At 45.7% G+C, this 7,130-nt stretch overlaps 1 pseudogene; it reads right to left on the bottom strand.

Annotated features, from left to right (window-relative positions):
• Positions 1-2,353: 2,353 nt before the first annotated feature.
• On the bottom strand, positions 2,354-6,572 carry LOC133254856 (small ribosomal subunit protein eS27-like; annotated as a pseudogene).
• Between the last annotated feature and the right edge of the window lie 558 nt (positions 6,573-7,130).

The following is a 7,130-nucleotide window of genomic DNA, read 5'->3' as shown; positions in this document are numbered from 1 at the left end:
CTGCTGTCTATGGGGTCGCACAGAGTCGGACATGACTGAAGCGACTTAGCGGCAGCTGCAGCAGCATGTTAATGTATAATATTTGTCTTTCTCTTTCTGACTTACTTCACTCTGTATGACAGACTCTAGGTTCATCCATATCACTACAAATGGCTCAGTTTCATTCCTTTTTATGACTGAGTAATATTCCATGTATATACGTACTACATCTTCTCTATGCATTCATCTGTTGACGGACATTTAGGCTGCTTCCACGTCCTAGCTATTGTAAATAGTGGTGCAATGAATGTTGTGGTGCTGTGCTAACTCACTTCAGTTGTGTCTGACTCTTTGTGACTCCATGGACTATAGCCCACCAGGCTCCTCTGTCCACGGGATTCTCCAGGCAAGAATACTGGAGTGGGTTGCCGTTTCCTCCTCCAGAACACTGGGGTATATGTATGTTTTTGAATTATGGTTTTCTCAGGGTATATGCCCAATAGTGGAATTGCTGGGTCATATGGTAGTTCTGTTTTTAGTTTTTTAAGGAACCTGCATACTGTTCTCTATAGTGGCTGTATCAATTTACATTCCCACAACAGTGCAAGAGGGTTCCCTTTTCTCCATACTGTAGATTTTTTTTTTGATGGTAGGCTTTCTGACTGGTGAAATATGACTTCCCTGATGGCTCAGATGGTAAAAGCATCTGCCTACAACACAGGAGACCTGGGTTCAATCCCTGGGTCAGGAAGATCCCCTAAAGAAGGAAATGGCAACCCACTCCAGTACTCTTGCCTGGAAAATCCCATGGACAAAGGAGCCTGGTAGGCTACAGTCCATGGGGTCGAAAAGAGTCAGACATGACTGAGCGACTTCACTTTCCCCTTTTTTTTCTGATTGGTGTGAGGTAACCCTTCATTGTGGTTTTCATTTGTATTTCTCCAATAATTAGTGATCCTGAGCATCTTCTCATGTGTTTGTTGACTACCTGTAGGTCTTTGGAGAAATGTCTGTTTAGGTCTTTTGCTCATTTTTGATTGGGTTGTTTGGTTTTTTTTTTTTTATGTTGAGCTGCATGAGCTGCTTGTATATTTTGCAGTTTAATCCTCTGTCAGTTGCTTCATTTGCAAATATTTTCTCCTATTCTGAGGGTTGTCCTTTCATCTTATTTATGGCTGGACAGCCTTCTAATCACACAGCCTCTGCTGACCCAGGGGCCAACTCTCTGTTTCTCTGATTTCCTGGAGGGCATCTGGCTCAGGGGTGGGGCAGGAGTCACCTGGAGTCTGTTTGCTTTTCTGAAAAATTCCTTTACTCAACACTGATCGTTATTCAGTGTGATAAAGCCCCTTGCCTGCTCTTTTACTGTGTCTTGGGGCACCCTGCCTTGGGCGGAGTAGACCTGAGTATTCAGCAAGTCCAGGACCTCTCATTTTACAAATGAATAAACTGAAGCCTGAGATGGGAGCAACTTGCCCAAAGGCACAGAGGCTACCTACAGAAGAGCCAGATGGGGAACCACCTGGCTGACACTACCTGCCTAGACTCAGCGTCACATCCCGCCAGTTACAGAGCTCAGTCCCACAGCACGGCCCCTGCACTTGCCAGCTGCAAGTGGAGTTCCCCAGTGACCCTTGCCTCTACCTGACCAATTATGAATCTGGGGGCTTCCATGACTCCCCTCTTCAAGTTCTACAATTCACTTGAAATGACTCAGAACTCAGGAAAGTGCTCTGCTTTTAATGACTTTATTATAAAGGATACAACTCAGGAAGAGCGGAGTGGAGGAGACATACAGGGAAAAGTACGGGGGGCACTTCTGGGTCCTCTCAGGGTGCACTGCCCACCTAGCACCTCGAAATGTTCACCAACCCCAACATTCCAAATCTCATTGCTCCCAAAGGTAGGCTGAAAATTCCCACCCTCAAGAATAATTGGTCTTTTGGGTGAGCAGCCCCCATAAAGCTATCTAGAGGTCTCATCCTAAGTCACCTCATTAGCATAAACTCTAGTGTGTTCAAAAGGGCCCATTGTGAATAGCAAAAGACACTCCTATCAGGAAATTCCAAGGGTTTTAGGATCTCTGTGCCAGGAAGCCAGAACACAGACTAATCTTTTTCTGTTACACATAGTACACTATACTATATATATATTATATGTGTAGTGCCTAAATCAGTTAGGATGTTTATAGCAAGAGCCTCAGAAACACACTCTGGACACTTACTTTATCATGTTCATTGTTAAGAGGCCACCCTCCTCCCAGGGAAGGCAAGGATGATCCTTTTCTCCATCATGTCCAGCTCTTTTTGACCCTACAGACTGTAGCCCACCAGGCTCCTCTGTCCATGGGATTCTCCAGGCAAGAATACTAGAGGGGATTTCCATGCCCTCCTCCAGAGGATCTTCCCTACCTAGGGATCAAACTCGGGTCTCCTGCATTGCAGGCAGATTCTATGCCTGAGACACCAGGGAAGCCCCATTTTCTTGGTACCTGTTTCCTTATCTGGGCAAGGGCCTTGGTTGGGGCCATGTCATTCTTATACTCCACTTCTGAGTTGGCAGAACTACCTGCCATCCCCAAGGCACGGGCCCTCCTCCCCTTTGCCTGAGCCATGCTGTCTGTTGGCATGACCTTCTTTCCCTTCGTTTCCTGTCAAAGTGCAGGTGATCACAAAGGCTGTAGGGCCCAGAATGCTTTGTGGTGGTGGAAGGTCTTCTATGACAGGGAACTCTTTTTTTAGTTTCTTTTTTTTTTTTTTTTTAATCTGGACCATTTAAAAGTCTTTATTGAATTTGTTACAATATTGCTTCAGTTGTTTATATTCTGGTTTTTCAGCCCTGAGATGTGTGGGATCTTAGCTCCCAAACCAGGGATCAAATCTGACTCCCTGCATTGGGAAGGCGAGGTCTCAACCACGGGACTCTCAGGGAAGTCCTGACAGAGTGCTCTTAATTTACGTTTGCTTCTGTTTTTTAGCTGGAAGAAATCATTTTACACTGTCACAGGACAGAGTTGTAATCTGGGGCTCACAACTGACAGAGCTCATTTCACGTAACTGCTCTCAGTTCTATCACATTTCTCATCATCACACACAAATTCTTCCCTCCAAGCAGATGGAAGGATACACACCCTCTCCCCCTCTCCGCTGAGGCTACATCCGTGGTCAAAATTGCAACCATACTTCTGAGCCTTGCTCAAGTGTTCCCACCTGTGGGATGTCTTCATGGCTCACCCAGGCAGAATTACAACAGGTCTTCCCATAGCACTTGGTACTCTATTTCATCAGCTTGTTTACAGGCTTTTTTGTGTGTGTGTGTCTCTCAGTCGTGTCTGATTCTTTGCAACCCCATGGATCGTAGCCCACCAGTCTCCTGCATCCATGGGACTCTCCAGGGAAGAATACTGGAGTGGGTAGCCATTCCCTTCTCCAGGGGATCTTCCCAACCCAGGGATCGAACCCAAGTCACTTACACTGCAGGCAGATTCTACACTGTCTGAGCCACCAGGGAAAACTGCTTGCAAAGGCTACCGGCATGGTGTTGTTGATCTCTGCCCCGAGCAGTATCTGACATATCTTGGAGACTAAATATTGAGTCCTGGTCTCTAGGAGAGAGAGGTCAACCTAATTAGACAAGAACCAGGACAGGACACAGAGGAAAACCGGTCGGGGTGGAGGCAGGGACGGTGCTCCTTACAGCCAACCTCTTCTGAAGGAGAAGCTATTGCTATCAAATTCCTAGCTCTGGTTTACTCTGCCTTTTGCACAGCTAGACCCACCCCTACTAGACACACACACACACACACACACACACACACACATCTACACACACACACAGTTCTATTAATAGATACAACTCAAGAGGGCAACTCCAAAATAACCTCATCTTCAAGGTCAGTTCAAGACCATAGAGACACCATCCTGGTCAACCCACTGAACCAATGGGTGGATGCTGGTTCCCAGATAAAAAGACCCCAATCCTCAAGGATGGAGCACTATGGAGGGTGAGTGGGGTCATGTTATGGCTTTCCTGGGCTTTAGGCACTTGTCCCCTTATAGGCCTATTCTTCTACAAAAATATATTTAAAATTATACTTTGTGACTACACTGGCATAAAGACAAGTATAATTCAGCCTTGACTAGTTTTTTCGTATATTCAATTTTATTATATTTGTCTTCTCTTTCTGATTAAAAAAAATGCAACATTTTCATGGACCCCTAAAAGTACTGGTAACTGTATTAGTCTGGGTTCGCCACAGAAAGAGAACCAGTAGGAGATATATAGATATATAAATATACAAAGAGATTTATTGTAAGCAATTAGCTCATGTGGTAACAGAGGCCAAGGAGTCCTACAGGCTTCAGCTGACAACCCGAAGAACGAGGAGAGCCAATGGCGTAAGTTCTTATCTGAGTGTGAGACTGAAGACAGAAAGTCAATGTCCCAGGCTAAGAGAGCTTGAAAGCCTCCCTGTTCTGCCTTCTTTTGTCCTATTTAGGCCTCCAACAAATTGGATGAGGCCCACCCACATTGGACAGGGCAATCTGCTCGATGGGTCCACTGATTCAAATCTCAGCCAGAAACACAAACATACCCAGGATAATGTTTAACCAGATATCTGGGCATCTCATGGCTCAGTCAAGCTGACACATAAAATTAACCAAGCCAGGACTTTAGGAACCTTGTCTATTGAGCCTACTGGAGAAGCTGGCACTGAGGATTTAGGGAGTAAGTTACACATGGCCCTTTCCTTGGCGTTACTGCTTTGTAGATGGAACCTACAGAAGAGATAGCTCTGAGCATATGGTGGTTACCTGGGCTCACTGCCAGGGGTCTTGAGCCTGGGGGCTGGAGCCCAGGCATTTTAATCTCTAGCTGGGCAGAATAAGAAAGAAAGGGAGTCAAGGTCTTGGAGGACTGGCTTTTCATCTGTCTTTTTCTCTTTTTTCATATGCAAAATGTGTTTATTGGGATGGTTTTCCATTCACCTTGGCATAGGGTGCTTTCAGTGGTGCTTCCATCTGAAGGAGCATCCTTCTGGAAGCTTGTTTTTCCTCATAGCCTGGCAGAGGACAGTAGAGCAGCCAACACACAAAACTACTGTTTATGCATGGCTAAAAGTGGTGGTGATTGAATAGCATCCTGGGCATTTCACATCCACGAAATAAGAACCAGGCATTTCTTCCTGTGTTTTCTATTCTGGAGAGGGATGAAGGAGATCCTTGGCGAGAGGCATGTTCTTGTGGCGAGGTCATCACCACCAGAAAGGACTTCATCTCTCTTTTGTCACAAACCACTTCTATCCTTAAGACACTAAAACAGTTAAGATCAATATTCTGCCATTGTTCCCCCCATTCTATTTCACTGACCCACTTGCCAGATGGGGACAGTAAGGCCTCGAGAAGGGTGTCCATTGGCTCAGTGTGTCAAGGCAGGGGGAGAAGTAGAATCGCAGCACCGGGACAAAGTAGAAGATTCGTGGAGTGTGTCTCCCATGCCCTAGACCTAACCTGGGAGTGGGGCAAGGTGAGTGAGACAGGGATTCCACAGTTAAGATTTTCAGGGCAAATCCTCCCTGTCTGTACATTTAAAACACAGACCACAGTCCATGCATCCAAGGCCCATTTCATGTAGCTTTACATCCACATCAAGGAAGTTCAATCTTTGAGAAAATAAACACTGACCCAGCTTCAAACAAGTCAGCCCTCCTGCTATTTATTTTTAGTTCTCTGGATGTGTGCAGATTGTCAACAACACAGTAAAGAAAATGCAGAAAGGCATAACTACTCAGCCAATAAGTCCTGTCTCAAAGGCTCCTGGGGACAGTGTGTTATGATGACCTTTGCTAGGGAGGTAACTCTGTCCCTGAGGAAGAAGTGAGATGGGTTTAATGTGGGGTAGATTAGACATTCCAGGCTGGTGCCTCCTGAGAAAAGGCGTGAGTCAGGGTGAGTGAGGCAAAGTCTGGGTCCTCAGGGACTGATCAGAATGAGGAGTCTCTGTGTGTGTGTATATGAGGGTGCAGATGAATGTGTTGTATGTGTGTTTGTGTGTGGGGGGACGGGGTGTGTATGTTGGAGGGGTGGGGCGGGATGGAGGCTAAGAATCTGGGCAAGTCTAATGATGGGTTTTGAACCAGAGAGGGGAAACTCTGGTTGTGTTCAGTTCAGTTCAGTTGCTCAGTTGTGTCTGACGCTTTGCGACCCCACGAACCACGGCACGCCAGGCCTCCCTGTCCATCACCAACTGCCAGAGTTTATCCAAACTCATGTCCATTGAGTCAGTGATGCCATCCAACCATCTCATCCTCTGTCGTCCCCTTCTCCTCCTGCCCTCAATCTTTCCCAGTGTCAGGGTCTTTTTAAATGAGTCAGCTCTTCGCATGAGGTGGCCAAAGTACTGGAGTTTCAGCTTCAACATCAGTCCTTGCAATGAACACCCAGGACTGATCTCCTTTAGGATGGACAGGTTGGATCTCCTTGCAGTCCAAGGGACTCTCAAGAGTCTTCTCCAACACCACAGTTCAAAAGCATCAATTCTTCAGTGCTCAGCTTTCTTAATATAGTCCAACTCATACATGACCACTGGAAAAACCATAGCCATGACTAGATGGACCTTTGTTGACAAAGTAATGTCTCTGTTTTTTAATATGCTGTCTAGGTTGGTCATAACTTTCCTTCCAAGGAGTAACCATCTTTTAATTTCATAGCTGCAGTCACCATCTGCAGTGATTTTGGAGCCCCCAAAATAAAGTCAGCCACTGTTTCCCCATCTATTTGCCATGAAGTGATGGGACCAGATGCCATGATCTTAGTTTTCTGAATGTTGAGCTTTATGCCAACTTTTTCACTCTCCTCTTTCACTTTCATCAAGAGGCTCTTTAGTTTTTCACTTTCTGCCATAAGAGTGGTGTCATCTGCATATCTGAGGTTATTGATATTTCTCCCAGAAATCTTGATTCCAGCTTATGCTTCTTTCAGCCCAGCGTTTCTCATGAAGTACTCTGCATAGTACACATGATGTACTGTCCATATGTAGAGTCTTCTCTTGTGTTGTTGGAAAAGGGTGTTTGCTATGACCAGTGCATTCTCTTGGCAAAACTCTATTAGTCTTTACCCTGCTTCATTCTGTACTCCAAGGCCAAATTTGCC

This window comes from Bos javanicus, chromosome 10, assembly GCF_032452875.1.
Source record: "Bos javanicus breed banteng chromosome 10, ARS-OSU_banteng_1.0, whole genome shotgun sequence".
In the NCBI taxonomy this organism is placed as follows: domain Eukaryota; kingdom Metazoa; phylum Chordata; class Mammalia; order Artiodactyla; family Bovidae; genus Bos; species Bos javanicus.
The sequence above is the reverse complement of the archived record's forward strand: the minus strand, read 5'-3'. Positions and strand labels throughout refer to the sequence as shown.